The sequence below is a fragment of the Phoxinus phoxinus genome (assembly GCF_949152265.1).
Source record: "Phoxinus phoxinus genome assembly, chromosome: 5".
Classification (NCBI taxonomy): domain Eukaryota; kingdom Metazoa; phylum Chordata; class Actinopteri; order Cypriniformes; family Leuciscidae; genus Phoxinus; species Phoxinus phoxinus.
Window position 1 is genome coordinate 11843533 of NC_136880.1, and position 25723 is coordinate 11869255.

Consider the following 25723-nt stretch of genomic DNA (forward strand, 5'->3'; position numbering starts at 1 on the left):
TGAGTATCATCAGCATAGCAGTGGAAAGCAACTCCATGCCTGCTGATGATGTGGCCCAAGGGGAGCATGTAAATGGAGAATAGAGTGGGGCCAAGGACCGAACCCTGAGGCACTCCACATGTAACTGTGTGGGGCCTTGACCTGGCTCCCCCCAGGGCCACATACTCAACTCTATCAGTCAGGTAGGACCGAAACCATTGTAATGCTGTGTGTGAAATGCCAATAAAGTGTTGCAGACGGTGGAGGAGGATGATGTGGTCAACAGTGTCGAAGGCGGCTGAGAGGTCCAAGAGCAGGAGGAGGGATGGAGAGCCCTGGTCAGCAGCCACAAGCAGATCGTTTGTGACCCTGACCAGGGCTGTCTCTGTGCTATGGGCGGAGCGAAAACCAGACTGGAATTTTTCATAAAGACTGTGTGATTGAAGGTGGTTATGGATTTGGGTGACAATTACTTTTTCAATGACTTTGGAGAGAAATGGAAGGTTAGAAATGGGCCGGTAGTTTGATAAAATATCAGGATCAAGGGAGGGTTTCTTAAGCCGAGGGTTGATGAGTGCAGTTTTCAGAGAGATTGAAAGATGACCAGTTTGCAGGGAAGAGTTTATGATAATAGTGATGAGAGGGCTTAAGAAAGTCGTATTTGATTTTATCAGGGCAGTGGGAAAGGGGTCCGATGAGCACGTTGAGGGTCTCATGCTGTGTATGAGAGTCTCAACCTGTCTGTGTGTGGGGAGAATGAAATGAGAGAATATTGGTGCTGAGGTTGGGGGGATGGATGAAATGGCATTACCGGGTGTTAGGTTAGAGCGGATGGTAATTATTTTTGTGGTGAATGAATCAAGGAATTTATTGCATTGGTCGTCAGTACTGTTATTTTGCCTCGGGGCAGGTGGACTGAGAAGATAATTTATTGTTTTAAAGAGCTGTTTTGAATTTCCCGGATTGTTGTTAATGATGTTGGAATAGTATTGTGACCGTGCCTGACTGAGTGATTTGGAATATGATCTTTGGTGCTCTCTATAAGCAGTTTTATGGACAGTCAGCCCAGAGGCAACGTAGCGCCTCTCAAGGACCCTCCCAGCCGCCTTCTGTCTACGCAGCGCACCATTGTACCACGGAGCAGAGCGTGTAAATGTTACAGTCCGTGTCTTGAGGGGCGCATGGGCATCAAGTATCTCTCGCAGTCCAGTGTTGTAATGGTCTACAAGCGCGTCAGTAGCAGAGTGATGAACGGATGTGGCCAGATTTTCTAGGTCATAAGACAGGTGTTCAGGGTTAATTTCTTTTGTTTTACGAAAGCAGATTTTGTGTTTAGGCTTATTGAGTGAGGTTAAGAATGAAAAGTCTAATGATATGGCATAGTGATCAGATATGCATAAATCATGTACATGAACATTATTAACAGGAAAATTTGTTATAATGAGGTCCAATGTATGCCCTTTTGTATGGGTAGGGACTGTCACGAGTTGTCTGAGATTGAGTGTATCAAGAAGTTGTAGTAGTTCTGTAGTGTATAGACTTGTGGGAGAATTAACATGGACATTAAAGTCTCCAAGAATTTCCACATTGTTTGATGTGGTGCACACTGACAAAAGTAACTCAGTTAATTCAGAAATAAAACATGGGTGTGGTTTAGGTGGTCGGTATATGAGGATGGTTGTAAGTGGGATGGATTTTTCACACGTGAAGGCCAAGCATTCAAATGATGACAGCTTTGGCAAAGTCACATACACTGTAAAAAATAAAACATAGATTTCATTTATATTTAATTAATTAAAATGAGGCAACAGATTACAAGCAATATTATTAATTAAATTTTACAAATTAGAATTGAGTAATAATTAATCAAATTAATTCCTTAAATGTTACACTGTAAAAAATAAAACATAGATGTTATTTATATTTAATTAATAAAAATGAGGCAACAGATTACAAGCAATATTATTAATTAAATTTTACAAATTAGAATTGAGTAATAATTAATCAAATTAATTCCTTAAATGTTACACTGTAAAAAATAAAACATAGATTTAATTTAAATTTAATTAATTAAAATGAGGCAACAGATTACAAGCAATATTATTAATTAAATTTTACAAATTAGAATTGAGTAATAATTAATCAAATTAATTCCTTAAATGTTAACCATTTAAAATGAGTAAATTTTACAAAATATATGTTATTGCCAACATTGAAGACACCTGATGTTAACAAGCAGAATCACTGAAGGAGAAAACCATAATTAAAGTCACCATTATGGAGATGAGTGTGTGTTTTAGTTGGGCTCTTCACCCTTAAATTATTAACTTTAAGTTTTTGTTTGGCTGCTGTACATGAGTTATAACAGCCAGATGAACAAACGGTGATCTGATGGTGTTGGTTGTGTTTTAACATAATCATTATTTCACAATCATTTGACCTGAATCACTGAACTCAAATGGAGTACAATTTGTGACTTAAGTTAACTTTGTTAACTATAGAAGTACTGGCCTTGTACACCTTAATATTTTTATCTTTTACAATGTAATTCAAATAATTTCTAAAAAGTTTCTCTTGTACAATAAACAAACAAACAGACATCATGAATCAGCCTGTGCATCTCAACAATGGTGACATTTATAAAGCATGTTGCAGTGCATTCTGGTTTGTACCAATCACAACTCATTCATGGCTCCCATCATGTATTGCTGCATGAATAAATAATGAGCTCAGAGGTTGTCACCATTGCTGAGATTCATACGCTAAATCTTGATGTCTGTGTGCGCCTAAAAAAAAAACAGATATATTTTTTATTATTATTAATTTGATCATTTGGATTCCATTGAAAAAGATAATAATATTATGCAGCTAGAATTAATAAAATAAATTTAACTCATAAATTGGACTCTACATGAGATCAGTGATTCAAGTCAAATGATTGTGAAATTATGAAACACAACCAACACCATCAGATCAACATTTCTTTTTGTTCATCTGGCTGTTATAACTCATGTACAGCAGCCACACAAAACTTAAAGTTATTATTTTAAGGGTCAAGAGCCCAACTAAAACACACACTCATCTCCATAATGGTGACTTTAATTATGGTTTTCTCCTTTAGTGATTCTGCTTGTTAACATCAGGTGTCTTCAATGTTGGCAATAACATATATTTTGTAAATTTTACTCATTTTAAATGGTTAACATTTAAGGAATTAATTTGATTAATTATTACTCAATTCTAATTTGTAAAATTTAATTAATAATATTGCTTGTAATCTGTTGCCTCATTTTAATTAATTAAATTTAAATGAAATCTATGTTTTATTTTTTACAGTGTAGGACAGGTGAAACTCAGAACGATGAATAACCGCCAATAATACTAATAATACTAATAATACAATATTTAATATAAGACAAACAGCAATCTAACACTATGTCACAATAATAATAATAGTAATAATAATTATTATAACTCATTATCTTGTGCTGACCCAGGGTGTTATGAATGAAATTCAAATATTATGTAGAGCATTTGCAGTGTTGGCCTGGGAACATCATTGAGTTATATTTACTCTAATAATAATAGAGGTTACACTATCTTAAGAATATATGGTAACACTTTACAATGAGGTTCATTTATTAAACATTAGTTTTAATTTATTAACTAACATGAACTAACAATGAGGAATACATTTGTTACAGTATTTATTAATCTTTGTTAATGTTAGTTAATATGAATAAAGCTGTTCATTGTTAGTTCATGTTAGTTCACAGTGCATTAACTCATGTTAACAAGATTTTAATAAAGTATTAGTAAATGTTGAAATTAACATTAACAAAGATGAATAAATGCTGTATAAGTGCAGTTCATTATTTGTTAATGTTAACTAATGTAGTAAACTAATGAACCTTATTGTAAAGTGTTACCGAATATATTAATTGGTGATAGTTTCTTCATCTTCTTCTTCATCTTCTTCTTCTTCTTCTTATTATTATTATTATTATTATTATTATTTGTTACTAAGAGCTTCATCCTGAGACAACAACCCTAGAGTTAATAAATATTTTTCTCCCCAGATTGTAAAGAGAAATGGAGGATTTCATTATGAAAACAGTGTTGCGTGAAGAGAGACAACGAGGAAAAAACAGAAATATTACAGTTGATGTGCATGTCCTGAAAAAAGAAGAAAACCATGAGATGTTCATTCAAGAACAACTTAAAATCTTGACAAATTTTAGAAACACAAATTCTGCAAGTAAAAAGGACAAGGATAAAGGGTACTACATTTTCTACTGTATCCGGTCAGGGAACCCTGTTGATGGAAGTTACAAGAGCTCAGGATGTATAGCTTACACATCATTTAGGGTTAAAAGTGATTGGCTGAGCCACAAAATCATTGTACAACGCACCAGCAAAGAGCACAATGGGCACAACGCAACTTGTGAACAAGAAGGACACTTTCAAACAGTGTGTCAAGATTTGGTCAAACAAATTGAAGAATGGATCTCATTGGGTGTCAAGCCAGATATCATTCTACTGGAAGCCCACAAATGGTCCAGATCTCAAGGACACACAGACTTGAACAACCGTCAGTACTTTGTCACTCCAAAGGACATTGAGAATATACGTACATGCTTGGTACGCCGAAGCCACTTGCATAAAGATGATGCTGTTAGTTCAGCCAAGTTATTGACCAGTACCCTTAAGGACAATGTTGTTTTTTTTCAGCCTTTTTCCAATGAAAAGGATCTCATAATTATCCTTCAGACTCCCAACATGAGAGAGAATCTACACAGACATGGAAAGAACGTTATATTTTTGGATGCTACTCATTGCGTCAACCAGTATAAGTTTCCACTTTATACCCTGGCTATAAGAAATGACTATGGCCATGGAGTTCCAGTCGCTTTTATAGTAACAGACAATGAGAAAGAGGCAACACTAGAGATAGCTTTGCAGCAGTTAAGGAGAGTGTGTCCTGCTGCACCAAGGTATGTATATTTTAGTTTTTAGTTTGTTTAAATGTAGTAGAAGCATTGGTCTGGCCCGAGATATCACTGCCTTGCCAAAAATGTACTCGGTAACACTTTATTTTACAGTGTCCTTGTTACATATGTTACATGTACTTACCATGGTATTGTACATCTGTACATGGTTATGAACTTTTTTTATGTCTTCTTTTAGTTTCTGTCATGTCTAGTTCAGTTAATTTTCCCTCATTGTGTCTCCCTATTACTTAACCATTCGCACCTGCTTCTGTTCCCCTTATTAGTCCCCTTATAAAGTCTCCCTGTTCTGTTCAGCACCTGGTCAGTGATTGTATATGTTACCCTTTGTGTGCGTGTACTCTTCATCTTCCTGGATTAAATAGCAATTGTTTGGATTATCTTCGTCTTTGTGAACTATTGAATTGACTACACCACATTGGTCATGCATTAATGTGACAACATCCACAAGAAAAACACTGCATAAGATTTAAAAGACTTGTTTTCAGAGAATGTATATATATATATATTAGTTAACATGGCTATTGTTTCTTCATCCTTCTTGTATGCTATTTTATTTCCTCTAGGTGCTTTATGGTGGATAAGGATATGTGTGAGATTAATGCCTTGAAGAAAGTCTTCCCACACAGCAAAAACTCCAGTGTTAAATTAACACTCCTGGGAGTGTATATGAGTCCACACTCAAGAGTGTAAAGTGTTAAAATATGAGTGTTAAATGAACACTCAAGAGTGTTAAAGTTAATGAGATAATAAAGTTAATAATTGAGTGATGATTGAGCATTATTGAAGACACCTGATGTTAACAAGCAGAATCACAGAAGGAGAAAATCACAAATTGTAAGCCACCATTATGGAGATCAGTGTTTGCTTTAGTTGGGCTCTTGACCCTTATATTATTAACTTCAACTTTTGCTTGTCTGATGTTACTGATTAGTAACAGTCAGATGAACAAAGATAAAATGTGATCTGATGGTCTCGGTTATGTTTTGACAAACATATTGTGATCTGAAATAAACAAAACATATTTAGATAGTAACTTGTAAATACAGCAGCTCTCTGATTCTAAAGCATATGATTTTCAGTATTTATAATCCAAAATATTTAATAAACATTGTTCTGATCAAGAAACTTTTAAATCACTTTATTTAGAAACACAGACATCAATAATCAGCCTGTGAATCTCAACAATGGTGACAATAATAAAGCATGTTGCAGCGGCTGCCACCAATCAACTCATTAATGGCTCCCATCATGCATTGCAGAATTAATAAATTATGATCTGAATTGTATTTTAAGTCATTTCCTTTTCCTAATTGAATATTTTGCTCATCACCATTGTTGAGATGCATAGACTGAATCTTGATGTCTGTGTGTGCCTAAAATAAAGATTTTTTTTTTCAAAAAAACTTTAAAATAAATTATTCTATATTTATTTGTCAAAAATTCTGGATATTTATGTAGAATCACAGTTATGCTGTAATTAACTATTTATATCTAAGTCTAAATAAGGGTTCAGTAATCAAGCTCATATTATGATTGTCATAATATAACCAAGAGATCACTTTTTTTCTTTGTTCATCTGTCTGTTATAATAACAGCAGGCACACAAAATTCTAAGTAAATAATATAAGGGTCAAGAGCCAAACTAAAGCAAACACTGATCTCCATAATGGTGGCTTACAATTTGAGATTGTGTCCTTCAGTGATTCTGCTTGTTAACATCAGGTGTTCATCACTAATGCTCAATCATCACTCAATTATGAACTTAATTATCTCATTAACTTTAACACTCTTGAGTGTTCATTTAACACTCATATTTTAACACTTTACACTCTTGAGTGTGGACTCATATAAACTCCCAGGAGTGTTAATTTAACACTGGAGTGTTTTCTGTGAACACTGGAGTTTTTGCTGTGCAGAGTCAGATATCTTGCTTTGCTGGTATCATGTTATGCAAGTATGTATGCATACAGATTTATGTATTCTTTATATTTGGAAAATGTACCAATACCAAAGTTATTTATTGTCTCTGTTTTCAGGCTGTTGTGCGCTGGCTTTCAAAGACAGACTCTGGAGTCAGTGGGCCATCAAATACTGATGTTAGAACAGAAATAATCTCCTTCGTCAGAAAGATGAAGCTTTGTGCAACAGTGCGTAAAATCAACAATTCAATTTTGTACTATTACTATTTATATAACTATTTTAAAGTAAACATTAAATCACCTATTTTTATTTTATTTTTTGTTAAAATAGCATCAAGATTTTAAGTCAACTGCTGAGCAATTCCTCAAGAGGTTTGAAGATTTCCCAGCTCTTTGCTCATACTTCAAGGATCACTGGCTGGAAATAGGACACACATGGTCTGACTATGGACGGTGCTACAACCATGCTGACTCCGATACAAACAATCTTGTTGAAAGGTAATATTTGAAATGAAACTTGATGTTGAACTAATGCAAATTAATGTAATAGAATCACAAGCATTTGGAATGTAGTTATATCAAAAGAAAAAACGAACATAATCAAATTAAAACGTATTGTTTTTCTTTGCTTGTCCAATTAGATTTTTCCATCGCCTAAAATATCAGTTTTTGGGTGGCATTAGGAACCGTAGACTGGATGATCTTATCAGCATTCTCATCAAGAAGACAGATGGATACTTCCAGGTCATTCACGATTTGCAGGCAGTTGGAAGAATGAAAAATACCTCTTTGAAGTCAGAAGAAATACTTAAGTCTGCCTCTAGATTGGTGGAAAAAGGTTGGCAAGATAGCATTAAACTTATATCCAATGACACATACCTTTATGAAGTTCCATCAGAACAAACCCCTGGTCTATCCTACAAAGTTTGTCCATCTGAAAGTTTTTGTACACTCAAAAAAATAAATTGTTGAATGAACATGATTTAATCGTATCACCCATTATGCATCTAAGCAAGATTTGAATATTTTATTTGAACACAATATTGGTTTGTAAATTGAACATGATTGTAATATGTCAATGCAACTTCTTTGCAACTAATTGAATCAACATGTTTGTATTGTGTTAGACTAATCAAATGTATTCTCATTCACTCAAAGCACAGGAAAGCAGAATCACCAAAGGAGAAAATCTAATTCTTAAGTTACCATTATGGAGATCAGTGTGTGTTTTAGTTGGGCTCTTCACCCTTAAATTATTAACTTTAAGTTTTGTTTGGCTGCTGTACTTAAGTTATAACAGCCAGATGAACAAATAGGAACGGTGATCTGATGGTGTTGGTTGTGTATTAACATAACCATTATTTCACAATCATTTAACCTGAATTACTGAACTCATATAGAGTCCAATTTTGAGTTAGGTTTAATTTATTAATTTTAGCTGCATAATAGTTTTAGCCTTTTCAATGAAATTAAAATGATCAAATCAATAAAAATAAATATATACATAAACACATTTCTCTTTAGGCACACACAGACATCAAGAATCAGTGTATGAATCTCAACTATGGTGACATTTATAAAGCATGTTGCAGTGCATTCTGTGTTGCACCAATCAAAACTCATTCATAGCTCCCATCATGCATTGCTGCATGAATAAATAATGAGCTCATGATCAGAAGTGATTTGTTTCTCACCATTGCTGAGATTCATACGTTAAATCTTGATGTCTGTGTGTGCCGAAAAAAGAAATGTGTATATATATTTTTTATTTTTATTGATTTGATAATTTAATTTCATTGAAAAGGCTAAACATATTATGCAGCTCAAATTAATAAAATAAACCTAAATCATAAATTGGACTCTATATGAGTTCAGTGATTCAGGTTAAATGATTGTGAAATAATGGTTATGTTAATACACAACCAACACCATCAGATCACCGTTCCTATTTGTTCATCTGGCTGTTATAACTTATGTACAGCAGCCAAACAAAGTTTAAAGTTAATAATTTAAGGGTGAAGAGCCCAACTAAAACACACACTGATCTCCATAATGGTGACTTAAAAAATTAGATTTTCTCCTTTGGTGATTCTGCTTTCCTGTGCTTTGAGTGAATGAGAATACATTTGATTAGTCTAACACAATACAAACATGTTGATTCAATTAGTTGTAAAGAAGTTGCATTGACATATTACAATCATGTTCAATTTACAAACCAATATTGTGTTCAAATAAAATATTCAAATCTTGCTTAGATGCATAATGGGTGATACGATTAAATCATGTTCATTCAACAATTTATTTTTTTGAGTGTAGCTGCCCAATAGGAATCAGAGGACATCGCTGTAAACACCTGGTAGTTACTGATTTACTGAGTAAATATGACTCTCAAAAATTTCCTTCTTTGGATCATCAAATAAATGCACATGCTAGTGTACTTAAGCAAAATAAGCTCTACTCCATTCTGTGCTTTGACACAAAAGAGGTAGATGTACAAAGTGTATGTCTTGAGAGAATTTACCACACTTCTGCGATGACATTTCAATGCACCTGTTGTACATTCTCATACAATGAGAAATGTGCTTGCCTTCTACTGGCATGTGAATTATTTGATGTCATCTTAACAAGAGCTGTACCTACTTTGTGGCAAGAAGACACGTCAATGCAGTTAAATGTGAACACAGCAGCAAACCACTCTAAAACTGAAGTGCAGAAGCTAAATGAAATACTGGAGAGTGTGCAGAAATGGCAGACAATTCCTCAGCACATTAGCCAGCAAATTAAAAACCTGCATGACAGTGTCACAAATGCCAGCATGACTAGAACGGCAGCAGCATTTCCAGCAGTAACTACAGACTTGACGAGAAAGATAAGACCATTGTTTCCACACAGAGCAAAAAACATGAAACGAAAGTATGGAAAGAATTTCAAGAGACGACAAACTAAATTCTAAAAATGAATGTAGATATGAAAAAACAACCCAAGGCACTGTGACAATGTAAAATATACATTTAAAATGAACTTGCTACATGCAAGTGTGCATATGAGAAATTAAGTGAAGGAGGCTGCTGTTTTTTGGTTTTGTTTATTTTACTGTATATATTTTTACATGCACTGTTGTAAAACATCTGAAATCTGAAAATTGTATTTCAAAAAAAAAAAAGCTAAATAAACCATGACTGTTTTATATTACTCAGCTGTCTGAATGTGTTCTGAATGGCTCAGTGAAACCTACTTTAACTGACTGATTAAAAATGAGATGACAATATCTAGCACTCGTGGTCCAAGTGTATGGGTCAGCAGACTAAAAGGTTTTTTCCTCTCCCAGTTTTTCCCTTAGCAAGCGCTGGAGGGTGCAGAGTGTATTCCTGTAAATATCAATGGACAGATATGTAAGCAGGATGCAAGTTAAAAAATTCTAGATGTGGAAAGCAACTTACTTGGCAACGTCTGCCTCAGCACTGGGAACACTTGCCATCATGTCTATGTTTACATGTCGCCCAAGCATGGCTCCCAGCTCCTGGGCCAAATCTGTGGCCTCCCCTTCACTGAGAGCAGAGAAGATGCTGATCTTTGTCTTTGCTTTAATTGGGCGTTGTTCTCTGAGCTCCTCAGGGAGATCCTCTTTACGGACCTATAGGTAAAACCAATATGTTACTGTTTTATAAATGTTTTGCTCTAAATTAAAAGTATAGCTAATAGCTATACGGTTTATATAGAGCATATACAAACCCTAATCAAGCTTCTTAACATATTATTAGACATGTTTTCTGCCGTGATTCTTCTTTTCAGTTCATCTTGGGTTACAGTGTACTTTCTTTTGGTGCCTGGCACTGACAGCCTTCCCAGAACAGTATAGTTTCCTCCCTGAGTTGTTTTGTCCTCTTCTTTTTCCTCAGGTATGTTTTCTTCCTCTGTATCTTCTATCTTTCTTTTCTTTGTTTTGCTCTTGCCCACTTTCAGCAACCGTTAGCTCCTCTTCACTTTCTCTTTCTTCTGCTTGGTTTTCCAGAACAGTATAGTTTCCTCCCTGAGTTGTTTTGTCCTCTTCTTTTTCCTCAGGTATGTTTTCTTCCTCTGTGTCTTCTATTTTTCTTTTCTTTGCTTTGTTTTGCTCTTGCCCACTCTCAGCAACTGTTAGCTCCTCTTCACTTTCTCTTTCTTCTGCTTTGTTTTCCTCTGCTTCTCTTCCCTGTGCTGTATAAGCAAAACTCATTGTCAATCACCAGTATTACACGATTATTGTAGCACAGGTAAAGTACATATCATCTGCCATATCAAAACAACAGAAAGTTATGCTTGTGCACCCTATGCTGTATTTAAAATATCTTCCTAAAATTTAAGAAAATAGTGGGGCATGATTTTAGGTTGTAATATTCATTAAATAATAAACAAATACACCTTCTATACTTCGCATTTTGTCCCTGATCTGTGCACGCCTTGAAAATGCATCAGCCAGTGTAAACCAGGATGTACAGTCAAGCTCATCGATTAGTTCTTTGGGAGGATCCTAGAGGAAGGAATTGAAACAAATAATTTGTTTTCTTTTAGTGCCATACACAGTGCCATGATAGAAAAAAAAGAAAAAAAAGTGCTATATAGCCAACATCTACCAAACCATTTTACTCACCTTCAGAAATTTCTCTGCATAGAGTAACACAAATATGCCGCATTCAGAGGTGTTTCCGTGCTGTCCGGGTACCCGCACTTTCAGGGCTGGCATAGAATCTGCAGAAAATGTACGGGGCTTTGTTCTTGTGTTTTTCCACATTTCTGTTAAGTAACTGAAAGACAAAAACAACATTATTAAATGTTTATCTCTATGACATGCAGACACATCTTTTGTTTTGCAACATTACTCTTACTTATATCTTAAAGCGATAGGTCACGCAAAAAAGAAAAATCTATTAATCTATCAATCATTTAATCACCCTTGTACTTCAAATGACTACCTTATGCCGAACAGAACATGAGAAGATAGTCAACTTTGAGGATTGACCTTCTCATTCAGTTTACAGTCAATGACAATTGTTATTATAAAACTTAATTATTTCAAACTTTATAAATAGAGAATGAACAGTCCTGAAATTACATCTATCTCTGTGACAGCCCTATACTGTAATGAAAGTGTCTGTGGACCACAGTCTAATTATTTGTTTTGCCAAACAGAAGACTTTAAGGCACTGTTTATCCCTTTATATATTAACAGGACAGCTAGAAACTAAGATTATTGTTTGATGACCATTATCCACTTTTCAAGTTTGCTGATATCAAATTTAATTTTAATTTTACTTTCTTATTGTTACAAACTTAGAGTATGGTTTAAGAAGCCTTGGAATATAATAAATGTGTAATGACTACTACTTTGCAGCTAACCCTGTGGTCCTTTTTCATGCTATATGGAGTTCAAAAGCTAAAAACTACTTATAATTGTCACTGTATGGTAATGATAAATCCTCAAAGTCCTCTTTTATGTTCCATAGAATAAAGTCATACATGTTTAAAACAAAATGAGGATGAGTAAAAAAACAAATATTTTGTGTTGTATTTACATAAAAATGTGGGCCAAAATACAACAGAACCAACCTTCGAATGTTTTGGAACACGTCCATGCTGTCGCTCACTTGCTCAGACTGGGAGTCTAGCATTAAAATGCAAGGCCTAATTGTACAACACAACTGATTAAACACAGAGAAATCTAACAATAGAAATGTTTGGTATAGGACTAAATGTAGCATTATTATTTCATTGTAGGGGTAACAGCACCAAATTTAATTACCCAAACACAAAATACATATTTACCTCCTTTTTTGCACCAATTTTCGCCCCCTTCGCATGTGTTCCACTTCTTCGTTTCCAGGGAAGCACACAATCACGAGTCTCCAGTGATTTCTGAAAAACATTAATATACACAATAAAAAACACAATATACAGTAAATCAAATAAGTTGTGATAATTGCATGGCATAATGTGCATAATGGCATTATGTGCCATTCACGGTGCTACTATAAGGAGCACACTCACTTCCCTTAATTATACATGTTTAAATGAACATCTAATATGTAACATGAAAACATTAGACTGGTTATTGCCTAATAAACCCCAATATGTGTTGTTACTGAGAATCAACAGACTGTTGGAAAGTGCGACTGTCATATTTGAGTTTTCCACAGAGCTGTCTAATAAGTAATAACAACCAGTAAATAAATAAAGTTCTCACCTAAGAACATTCTGGACTATCAAAAGATAGTCCTTTTTAAAAATGTCCTCCTGTTTTGTCCAGTTGATGACACCAGAAAATCCACTAAAATTGCATAGATGACATAATAAATCATGTGGTTACAATAATTCTTCAATATTAGGATTCAATATATAAAAAAGACACTACATGGCTTCTTAAAAGGCCATGGAAGGCTAGACACTGTAGCATAAACATCCTCAAATACAGGTGCTGGTCATATGATTAGAATATCATCAAGTAGTTGATTTATTTCACTAATTCCATTCAAAAAGTGAAACTTGTATATTATATTCATTCATTACACACAGACTGATATATTTCAAATGTTTATTTCTTTTAATTTTGATGATTATAACTGACAACTAAGGAAAATCCCAAATTCATTATCTCAGAAAATTAGAATATTACTTAATGGGATAGTTCACCCAAAAATGATAATAATGTCAGTAATTACTCACCCTCAAGTTGTTCCAACCCCGTAAGACCTTCGTTGATCTTCGGAACACAATTTAGGATATTTTTGATGAAAAGTATTGTCGTCGCTTGATAAATTTAAGATTGAGCCACTGTAGTCACTTGGACTATATTAACGATTTCTTTAATAACTTTTCTGACCCAGCAAGTTACAGTGTCTCTGAAAGCCTATGGAGGAGTGAGACAGCTCTCAGATTTCATCAAAAATATCCTAAATTGTGTTCCGAAGATCAACGAAGTTCTTACGGGGTTGTAACAACATGAGGTTATTAATGTAATTACTGACATTATTTACATTTTTGGGTGAACTATCACTTTAAGACCAATACAAAGAAAGGATTTTTAGAAATATTGGCCACCTGAAAAGTGTGAGCATGTACACTCAATACTTAGTTGGGGCTCCTTTTGCCTGAATTACTGCAGCAATGCGGCGTGGCATGAGTCGGTCAGTCTGTGGCACTGCTCAGGTGTTATGAGAGCCCAGGTTGCTCTGATACACTGTAAAAAATAAAACATAGATTTCATTTATATTTAATTAATTAAAATGAGGCAACAGATTACAAGCAATATTATTAATTAAATTTTACAAATTAGAATTGAGTAATAATTAATCAAATTAATTCCTTAAATGTTACACTGTAAAAAATAAAACATAGATGTTATTTATATTTAATTAATAAAAATGAGGCAATAGATTACAAGCAATATTATTAATTAAATTTTACAAATTAGAATTGAGTAATAATTAATCAAATTAATTCCTTAAATGTTAACCATTTAAAATGAGTAAATTTTACAAAATATATGTTATTGCCAACATTGAAGACACCTGATGTTAACAAGCAGAATCACTGAAGGAGAAAACCATAATTAAAGTCACCATTATGGAGATGAGTGTGTGTTTTAGTTGGGCTCTTCACCCTTAAATTATTAACTTTAAGATTTTGTTTGGCTGCTGTACGTGAGTTATAACAGCCAGATGAACAAACGGTGATCTGATGGTGTTGGTTGTGTTTTAACATAATCATTATTTCACAATCATTTGACCTAAATCACTGAACTCAAATGGAGTACAATTTGTGACTTAAGTTAACTTTATTAACTATAGAAGTACTGGCCTTGTACACCATAATATTTTTATCTTTTACAATGTAATTCAAATAATTTCTAAAAAGTTTCTCTTGTACAAAAAACAAACAAACAGACATCATGAATCAGCCTGTGCATCTCAACAATGGTGACATTTATAAAGCATGTTGCAGTGCATTCTGGTTTGTACCAATCACAACTCATTCATGGCTCCCATCATGTATTGCTGCATGAATAAATAATGAGCTCAGAGGTTGTCACCATTGCTGAGATTCATACGCTAAATCTTGATGTCTGTGTGCGCCTAAAAAAAAAACAGATATATTTTTTATTATTATTAATTTGATCATTTGGATTCCATTGAAAAGGATAATAATATTATGCAGCTAGAATTAATAAAATAAATTTAACTCATAAATTGGACTCTTCATGAGATCAGTGATTCAAGTCAAATGATTGTGAAATTATGAAACACAACCAACACCATCAGATCAACATTTCTTTTTGTTCATCTGGCTGTTATAACTCATGTACAGCAGCCACACAAAACTTAAAGTTATTATTTTAAGGGTCAAGAGCCCAACTAAAACACACACTCATCTCCATAATGGTGACTTTAATTATGGTTTTCTCCTTTAGTGAGTCTGCTTGTTAACATCAGGTGTCTTCAATGTTGGCAATAACATATATTTTGTAAATTTTACTCATTTTAAATGGTTAACATTTAAGGAATTAATTTGATTAATTATTACTCAATTCTAATTTGTAAACTTTAATTAATAATATTGCTTGTAATCTGTTGCCTCATTTTAATTAATTAAATTTAAATGAAATCTATGTTTTATTTTTTACAGTGTGTCTTGAATACGTCTGTGCGTAGTGGTTCTTGAAGCACTGACTCCAACTGCAGTCCACTCTTTGTGAATCTCCCCCACATTTTTGAATGGGTTTTGTTTCACAATCCTCTCCAGGGTGCGGTTATCCCTATTGCTTGTACAATTTTTCTACCACATCTTTTCCTTCCCTTCGCCTCTCTATTAATGTGCTTGGACACAGAGCTCTGTGAACAGCCAGCCTCTTTTGCAATGAACTTTTGTGTCTTGCCCTCCTTGTGCACGGTGTCAATGGTCGTCTTTTGGACAACTGTCGAGTCAGCAGTCTTCCCCATGATTGTGTAGCCTACAGAACTAGACTGAGAGACCATTTAAAGGCCTTTGCAGGTATTTTGAGTTAATTATCAGATTAGAGTGTGGCACCAGGTGTCTTCAATATTGAACCTTTTCACAATAGGCCTATACTGAGATACTGAATTTGGGATTTTCCTTAGTTGTCAGTTATAATCATCAAAATTAAAAGAAATAAACATGTGAAATTCATCAGTCTGTGTGTAATGAATGAATATAATATACAAGTTTCAATTTTTTAATGGAATTAGTGAAATAAATCAACTACTTGATGATATTCTAATCATATGAAACTGGCTGTTTAATTCAAATGAATTTATCTTTCTTAACATATCAGTAACTATACCTGGTTGTTAATTTGGTGTAAAAATGCACTGGATAGATCAAGGATTTCCGCCTTATATGGCGTCCTGATTCTTCATGAACAGACCTAAAAAGATTTAGTAGAAAATTATTACTAAGAATATTATGATTAGCAGTGTTATGATGCTTCAAAAGAATTACCTCAATACAATATCCATTACAATGTCATTCAGCCACATTCCATCATCTAGTGATGCAAGTGACTCTTTTGTCAATAAGGGCGCACGGAAGGACCTCAAATGAAAAAGTACAAAAACACATTTTTGTAAAAATATTAATATAAGTCAAACTTCTGGTTTATATACAGATAGACAATATTTTAATGAATATTTACCCTTTATCGTTCTCCATGGATGAGCGCTATCTGTACAAAGAAGAAAATTAATGTTAACATTAAGAAATTTAAATTATATATTTAAATACAGTGATAGATTACTGTTTGTCTTATATTAGATGAGTCATAAGGAATGCTGTCCCTGGGTCAACATAAAAATACGATGTCCCTGGGTCAACACAATGTATTTAATTATTATTACATATAGTAGTAGATTACAGTTTGTCTTAAATTAAATATTGTTTTATTATTATTATTATTTAAATGCAGTGATATATTACTGTTTGTCTTATATTATATAAGTTATAAGGAATGATGTCCCTGGGTCAACAACACAATATATTTAATTATTATTACATAGTAGTGGATTCCAGTTTGTCTTATATTAAATATTGTATTATTATTATTATTATTTAAATACAGTGATAGATTACAGTTAGTCTTATATTATATAAGTTATAAGGAATGATGTCCCTGGGTCAACATAAAAATATGATGTCCCTGGGTCAACACAATATATTTCATTATTATTACAAAGTGGTAGATTCCAGTTTTCCTTATATAAGATATTGTATTATTATTATTATTATTATTATTTAAATACAGTATTACATTACTGTTTGTCTTATATTATATAAGTTATAAGGAATGATGTCCCTGGGTCAACAACACAATATATTTAATTATTATTACATAGTAGTGGATTCCAGTTTGTCTTATATTAAATATTGTATTATTATTATTATTATTATTATTATTATTATTATTTAAATACAGTGATAGATTACTGTTTGTCTTATATTATATGAGTTATAAGGAATGATGTCCCTGGGTCAACAACACAATATATTTCATTATTATTACATAGTAGTGGATTCCAGTTTGTCTTATATTAAATATTGTATTATTATTATTATTATTATTATTATTATTATTATTTAAATACAGTATTATATTACTGTTTGTCTTATATTATATAAGTTATAAGGAATGATGTCCCTGGGTCAACAACACAATATATTTAATTATTATTACATAGTAGTGGATTCCAGTTTGTCTTATATTAAATATTGTATTATTATTATTATTATTATTATTTAAATACAGTGATAGATTACTGTTTGTCTTATATTATATAAGTTATAATGAATGCTGTCCCTGGGTCAACATAAAAATACGATGTCCCTGAGTCAACACAATATATTTCATTATTATTACATATAGTAGTAGATTACAGTTTGTCTTATTTTAGATATTGTATTATTATTATTATTATTATTATTATTATTATTTAAATACAGTGATAGATTACTGTTTGTCTTATATTATATGAGTTATAATGAATGCTGTCCCTGGGTCAACATAAAAATATGATGTCCCTGGGTCAACACAATATATTTCATTATAATTACAAAGTGGTAGATTCCAGTTTTCCTTATATAAGATATTGTATTATTATTATTATTATTATTATTATAATTTAAATAGCCTACAGTATTATATTACTGTTTGTCTTATATTATATAAGTTCTAAGGAATGATGTCCCTGGGTCAACAACACAATATATTTCATTATTATTACATTGGTAAATTACAGTGTTTCTTGTATATATATATATATATTTAAATATTATATTATAATTATTATTTAAATAGGCTACAGCGATTGAATAACCCGCATTATTGGTTTTTGGTCCCATCCGCGAAAGTGGATTAGTATAAGGGTCGGCTAAACGAATGCACGGGAAAAAGTAATAAATCAACGGGAGAAAGTATCCGGCTAAACGATCACGGCCCGGGGGAAACACCACACCATATGAGGGGGCGCGGGGGTTTGGTCGATTTGCACCTTATATGAGCAGCTTAGATTAATTTAATTAATTAATTAATCGTGAAATTGAAATTAGCACATTATACTGAGGAGAGTATTGAGTAGCATATATGGACACATTTGAAATTATAAATGTTAAAGAAATTGCACTTACCTCGATAAAAGTAGAGACGTTGAAGGTTCAAGGCTGCCAAACTCAAAATGTGGCGCTCAATCTGGATGATGTCACGTGATGAATATGATTGGTTGATCAATTTGATGAATCTGATTGGTTGATCAATTTTACCTTAAGCACCTCCCTTGTTGTCCCAGGAACACGTCTAACTCGGCAGAATCAGGACGTGCGAAGCTCACCATGAGCGGTACCCCTGCCCTTGACCTTTTCACTAGGCTCTCTGTGAAACTAAACACCAAGATTGGGACTCGAACCCAAGCGTGCAGAGCACAATGGATTAGCAGTCCATCACCTTAACCACTGAGCCGCTCACCTGCCGGTGGTGTTTTTCCACAGCTATTTTTAGTATGATGAAGTTACAGTTGGCAGCAAAGTGATTTGCAAATCGCACTTGACTCTCTTGAGCAGTAACGACATTGAACGACGAGGATGGGATTCGAACCCACGCGTGCAGAGCACAATGGATTAGCAGTCCATCGCCTTAACCACTCGGCCACCTCGTCACTCACCTGCACTTCTGCCCGAAGCAGGGCTGTGGTGTGTTTCTGCAGCTATTTTTAGGGTGATGTCGTTAAAGTTGGCAGCAAGGTAGTTTGAACGCCTTCGCAACGCGCACTTGGCTCTCTCGAAACACTAAAGACATCAAACGACGAGGATGGGATTCGAACCCACGCGTGCAGAGCACAATGGATTAGCAGTCCATCGCCTTAACCACTCGGCCACCTCGTCAATCGCCTACACATCTGCTTGAAGCAGGGCTGTGGTGTGTTTCTGCAGCTATTTTAAGGATGATTTCGTTAAAGTTGGCAGCAAGTGACTTTGAACACCTTCGCAACGCGCACTGGGCTCTCTCGATACACTAAAGACATCAAACGACGAGGATGGGATTCGAACCCACGCGTGCAGAGCACAATGGATTAGCAGTCCATCGCCTTAACCACTCGGCCACCTCGTCACACATCTCCAAGTGTCGGAAGCGGTATTTTGGTGCTTTTCAACCGCTCTCATTAACATGACGGCGATAAAGTTCACCATAATGTGTTGTAAAAGGTTGGGCTGATGAGAGAGGTAACCCTTCGGCTGGCATTGGGTTCTATGGGTTAGGAGACTCACAACCGTGTTGATAGAGGGAGATGTTTCTTTTGTGTGCTGCTTCTGCTTTGTTGGAAAAAAACCTAGAGAGAACGCATGGGTCAAGAAAATGGCAGCATAGCTTGCATTTGACCTCTCTCAGAATATATATTTGCATTGTCCTTGCACTCTTCATTATCCTACCCAACCTCATAGGGGGCTCGTAGAATCGATCCCGAACTCAAACATGTTCTTGGAGATTGAGCGTTATAACTACCCCCTTTGCTAGCAGGAATACCAATACGTCTCTCCCCCCAAAATTACGAAAGCAGTGCACTTTTTGTTATTTGAGTGAAGAGAGAACAATGAATAAACCTTTTTGTGCATATCACTCACCTGTTTGGTAGACACACCATGCAGCCGTCAGTGCCAAAAGGCTGATTACATGGCAGCTGAAAGCTTGATACCACCCTGTCGTTCCATGTCCAGATAAAAGCATGGGAGACATCGGTACCTTCACCGCCATTCTTTCGCAGCGGCAATATCGTAGTCTATGAGGCTCATCCGAGACGTGATCTTTGCTGGTTGAAAACTTTACCCAATACCCCGCTGGGATGACTTGAAATATAGTCAGCCTGTGCAATTTTTGTCGGTCTCTTAGGAGACTTTGTGATTTGTTGGAAAAAATAGTTGTGCTTTTGCTTATTTTACGTGATGACAAAAGCATGATCTTGAAGAAGGCTCATGTAGCCAGTATTCGGACGTCCCCTAGAATGTGTTTTTGCATTTCTAATGGTCATATCCATGCACCAGAGGGCCTCTTGTATTAATCCTGACCTCAACAATGTTTTCAGAAGTGAACATGAGCTTTTTCTGCAGCTATAATTAAAATGAAGTTCTGCTGAAGCTCACCATGAGCGGTACCCCTGTCCTTGACCTTTTCACTAGGCTCTCTGTGAAACTAAACACCAAGATTGGGACTCGAACCCAAGCGCGCAGAGCACAATGGATTAGCATTAGTGGTTAAGGTCCATCACCTTAACCACTGAGCCGCTCACCTGCCGGTGGTGTTTTTCCACAGCTATTTTTAGTATGATGAAGTTACAGTTGGCAGCAAAGTGATTTGCAAATCGCACTTGACTCTCTTGAGCAGTAACGACATTGAACGAAGAGGATGGGATTCGAACCCACGCGTGCAGAGCACAATGGATTAGCAGTCCATCGCCTTAACCACTCGGCCACCTCGTCAATCGCCTGCACGTCTGCCCGAAGAAGGGCTGTGGTGTGTTTCTGCAGCTATTTTTAGGGTGATGTCGTTAAATTTGGCAGCAAGGTAGTTTGAACGCCTTCGCAACGCGCACTTGGCTCTCTCGAAACACTAAAGACATCAAACGACGAGGATGGGATTCGAACCCACGCGTGCAGAGCACAATGGATTAGCAGTCCATCGCCTTAACCACTCGGCCACCTCGTCAATCGCCTACACATCTGCTTGAAGCAGGGCTGTGGTGTGTTTCTGCAGCTATTTTAAGGATGATGTCGTTAAAGTTGGCAGCAAGGGACTTTGAACACCTTCGCAACGCGCACTGGGCTCTCTCGAAACACTAAAGACATCAAACGACGAGGATGGGATTCGAACCCACGCGTGCAGAGCACAATGGATTAGCAGTCCATCGCCTTAACCACTCGGCCACCTCGTCACGTGTCGGAAGCGGTATTTTGGTGCTTTTCAACCGCTCTCATTAACATGACGGCGATAAAGTTCACCATAATGTGTTGTAAAAGGTTGGGCTGATGAGAGAGGTAACCCTTCGGCTGGCATTGGGTTCTATGGGTTAGGAGACTCACAACTGTGTTGATAGAGGGAGATGTTTCTTTTGTGTGCTGCTTCTGCTTTGTTGGAAAAAAACCTAGAGAGAACGCATGGGTCAAGAAAATGGCAGCATAGCTTGCATTTGACCTCTCTCAGAATATATATTTGCATTGTCCTTGCACTCTTCATTATCCTACCCAACCTCATAGGGGGCTCGTAGAATCGATCCCGAACTCAAACATGTTCTTGGAGATTGAGCGTTATAACTACCCCCTTTGCTAGCAGGAATACCAATACGTCTCTCCCCCCAAAATTACGAAAGCAGTGCACTTTTTGTTATTTGAGTGAAGAGAGAACAATGAATAAACCTTTTTGTGCATATCACTCACCTGTTTGGTAGACACACCATGCAGCCGTCAGTGCCAAAAGGCTGATTACATGGCAGCTGAAAGCTTGATACCACCCTGTCGTTCCATGTCCAGATAAAAGAATGGGAGACATCGGTACCTTCACCGGCATTCTTTCGCAGCGGCAATATCGTAGTCTATGAGGCTCATCCGAGACGTGATCTTTGCTGGTTGAAAACTTTACCCAATACCCCGCTGGGATGACTTGAAATATAGTCAGCCTGTGCAATTTTTGTCGGTCTCTTAGGAGACTTTGTGATTTGTTGGAAAAAATAGTTGTGCTTTTGCTTATTTTACGTGATGACAAAAGCATGATCTTGAAGAAGGCTCATGTAGCCAGTATTCGGACGTCCCCTAGAATGTGTTTTTGCATTTCTAATGGTCATATCCATGCACCAGAGGGCCTCTTGTATTAATCCTGACCTCAACAATGTTTTCAGAAGTGAACATGAGCTTTTTCTGCAGCTATAATTAAAATGAAGTTCTGCTGAAGCTCACCATGAGCGGTACCCCTGCCCTTGACCTTTTCACTAGGCTCTCTGTGAAACTAAACACCAAGATTGGGACTCGAACCCAAGCGCGCAGAGCACAATGGATTAGCATTAGTGGTTAAGGTCCATCACCTTAACCACTGAGCCGCTCACCTGCCGGTGGTGTTTTTCCACAGCTATTTTTAGTATGATGAAGTTACAGTTGGCAGCAAAGTGATTTGCAAATCGCACTTGACTCTCTTGAGCAGTAACGACATTGAACGAAGAGGATGGGATTCGAACCCACGCGTGCAGAGCACAATGGATTAGCAGTCCATCGCCTTAACCACTCGGCCACCTCGTCAATCGCCTGCACGTCTGCCCGAAGAAGGGCTGTGGTGTGTTTCTGCAGCTATTTTTAGGGTGATGTCGTTAAAGTTGGCAGCAAGGTAGTTTGAACGCCTTCGCAACGCGCACTTGGCTCTCTCGAAACACTAAAGACATCAAATGACGAGGATGGGATTCGAACCCACGCGTGCAGAGCACAATGGATTAGCAGTCCATCGCCTTAACCACTCGGCCACCTCGTCAATCGCCTACACATCTGCTTGAAGCAGGGCTGTGGTGTGTTTCTGCAGCTATTTTAAGGATGATGTCGTTAAAGTTGGCAGCAAGGGACTTTGAACACCTTCGCAAACGCGCACTGGGCTCTCTCGAAACACTAAAGACATCAAACGACGAGGATGGGATTCGAACCCACGCGTGCAGAGCACAATGGATTAGCAGTCCATCGCCTTAACCACTCGGCCACCTCGTCACGTGTCGGAAGCGGTATTTTGGTGCTTTTCAACCGCTCTCATTAACATGACGGCGATAAAGTTCACCATAATGTGTTGTAAAAGGTTGGGCTGATGAGAGAGGTAACCCTTCGGCTGGCATTGGGTTCTATGGGTTAGGAGACTCACAACTGTGTTGATAGAGGGAGATGTTTCTTTTGTGTGCTGCTTCTGCTTTGTTGGAAAAAAACCTAGAGAGAACGCATGGGTCAAGAAAATGGCAGCATAGCTTGCATTTGACCTCTCTCAGAATATATATTTGCATTGTCCTTGCACTCTTCATTATCCTACCCAACCTCATAGGGGGCTCGTAGAATCGATCCCGAACTCAAACATGTTCTTGGAGATTGAGCGTTATAACTACCCCCTTTGCTAGCAGGAATACCAATACGTCTCTCCCCCCAAAATTACGAAAGCAGTGCACTTTTTGTTATTTGAGTGAAGAGAGAACAATGAATAAACCTTTTTGTGCATATCACTCACCTGTTTGGTAGACACACCATGCAGCCGTCAGTGCCAAAAGGCTGATTACATGGCAGCTGAAAGCTTGATACCACCCTGTCGTTCCATGTCCAGATAAAAGCATGGGAGACATCGGTACCTTCACCGGCATTCTTTCGCAGCGGCAATATCGTAGTCTGTGAGACTCATCCGAGACGTGATCTTTGCTGGTTGAAAACTTTACCCAATACCCCGCTGGGATGACTTGAAATATAGTCAGCCTGTGCAATTTTTGTCGGTCTCTTAGGAGACTTTGTAATTTGTTGGAAAAAATAGTTGTGCTTTTGCTTATTTTACGTGATGACAAAAGCATGATCTTGAAGAAGGCTCATGTAGCCAGTATTCGGACGTCCCCTAGAATGTGTTTTTGCATTTCTAATGGTCATATCCATGCACCAGAGGGCCTCTTGTATTAATCCTGACCTCAACAATGTTTTCAGAAGTGAACATGAGCTTTTTCTGCAGCTATAATTAAAATGAAGTTCTGCTGAAGCTCACCATGAGCGGTACCCCTGCCCTTGACCTTTTCACTAGGCTCTCTGTGAAACTAAACACCAAGATTGGGACTCGAACCCAAGCGCGCAGAGCACAATGGATTAGCAGTCCATCACCTTAACCACTGAGCCGCTCACCTGCCGGTGGTGTTTTTCCACAGCTATTTTTAGTATGATGAAGTTACAGTTGGCAGCAAAGTGATTTGCAAATCGCACTTGACTCTCTTGAGCAGTAACGACATTGAACGACGAGGATGGGATTCGAACCCACGCGTGCAGAGCACAATGGATTAGCAGTCCATCGCCTTAACCACTCGGCCACCTCGTCACTCGCCTGCACGTCTGCCCGAAGCAGGGCTGTGGTGTGTTTCTGCAGCTATTTTTAGGGTGATGTCGTTAAAGTTGGCAGCAAGGTACTTTGAATGCCTTCGCAACGCGCACTTGGCTCTCTCGAAACACTAAAGACATCAAACGACGAGGATGGGATTCGAACCCACGCGTGCAGAGCACAATGGATTAGCAGTCCATCGCCTTAACCACTCGGCCACCTCGTCAATCGCCTGCGCTGCTGCTTAAAGCAGGGCTGTGGTGTGTTTCTACAGCTATTTTTAGGGTGATGTAGTTAAAGTTGGCAGCAAGGTAGTTTGAACGCCTTCGCAACGCGCACTTGGCTCTCTCGAAACACTAAAGACATCAAACGATGAGGATGGGATTCGAACCCACGCGTGCAGAGCACAATGGATTAGCAGTCCATCGCCTTAACCACTCGGCCACCTCGTCAATCGCCTACGCTGCTGCTTAAAGCAGGGCTGTGGTGTGTTTCTACAGCTATTTTAAGGATGATGTCGTTAAAGTTGGCAGCAAGGTACTTTGAACGCCTTCGCAACGCGCACTTGGCTCTCTCGAAACACTAAAGACATCAAACGACGAGGATGGGATTCGAACCCACGCGTGAAGAGCACAATGGATTAGCAGTCAATCGCCTTAACCACTCGGCCACCTCGTCACACATCTCCAGGTGTCGGAAGCGGTATTTTGGTGCTTTTCAACCGCTCTCATTAACATGACGGCGATAAAGTTCACCATAATGTGTTGTAAAAGGTTGGGCTGATGAGAGAGGTAACCCTTCGGCTGGCATTGGGTTCTATGGGTTAGGAGACTCACAACCGTGTTGATAGAGGGAGATGTTTCTTTTGTGTGCTGCTTCTGCTTTGTTGGAAAAAAACCTAGAGAGAACGCATGGGTCAAGAAAATGGCAGCATAGCTTGCATTTGACCTCTCTCAGAATATATATTTGCATTGTCCTTGCACTCTTCATTATCCTACCCAACCTCATAGGGGGCTCGTAGAATCGATCCCGAACTCAAACATGTTCTTGGAGATTGAGCGTTATAACTACCCCCTTTGCTAGCAGGAATACCAATACGTCTCTCCCCCCAAAATTACGAAAGCAGTGCACTTTTTGTTATTTGAGTGAAGAGAGAACAATGAATAAACCTTTTTGTGCATATCACTCACCTGTTTGGTAGA

At 36.9% G+C, this 25723-nt stretch overlaps 1 long non-coding RNA gene across 1 annotated transcript; it reads right to left on the reverse strand.

Annotated features, from left to right (window-relative positions):
- Nucleotides 1-10226: 10226 nt before the first annotated feature.
- Nucleotides 10227-10835, reverse strand: LOC306999610. Its single transcript, XR_013797883.1, has 3 exons — nucleotides 10643-10835; nucleotides 10351-10544; nucleotides 10227-10278 (listed from the first exon to the last, which is right to left on the reverse strand). It is a non-coding gene; the product is annotated as an uncharacterized lncRNA (long non-coding RNA).
- Between the last annotated feature and the right edge of the window lie 14888 nt (nucleotides 10836-25723).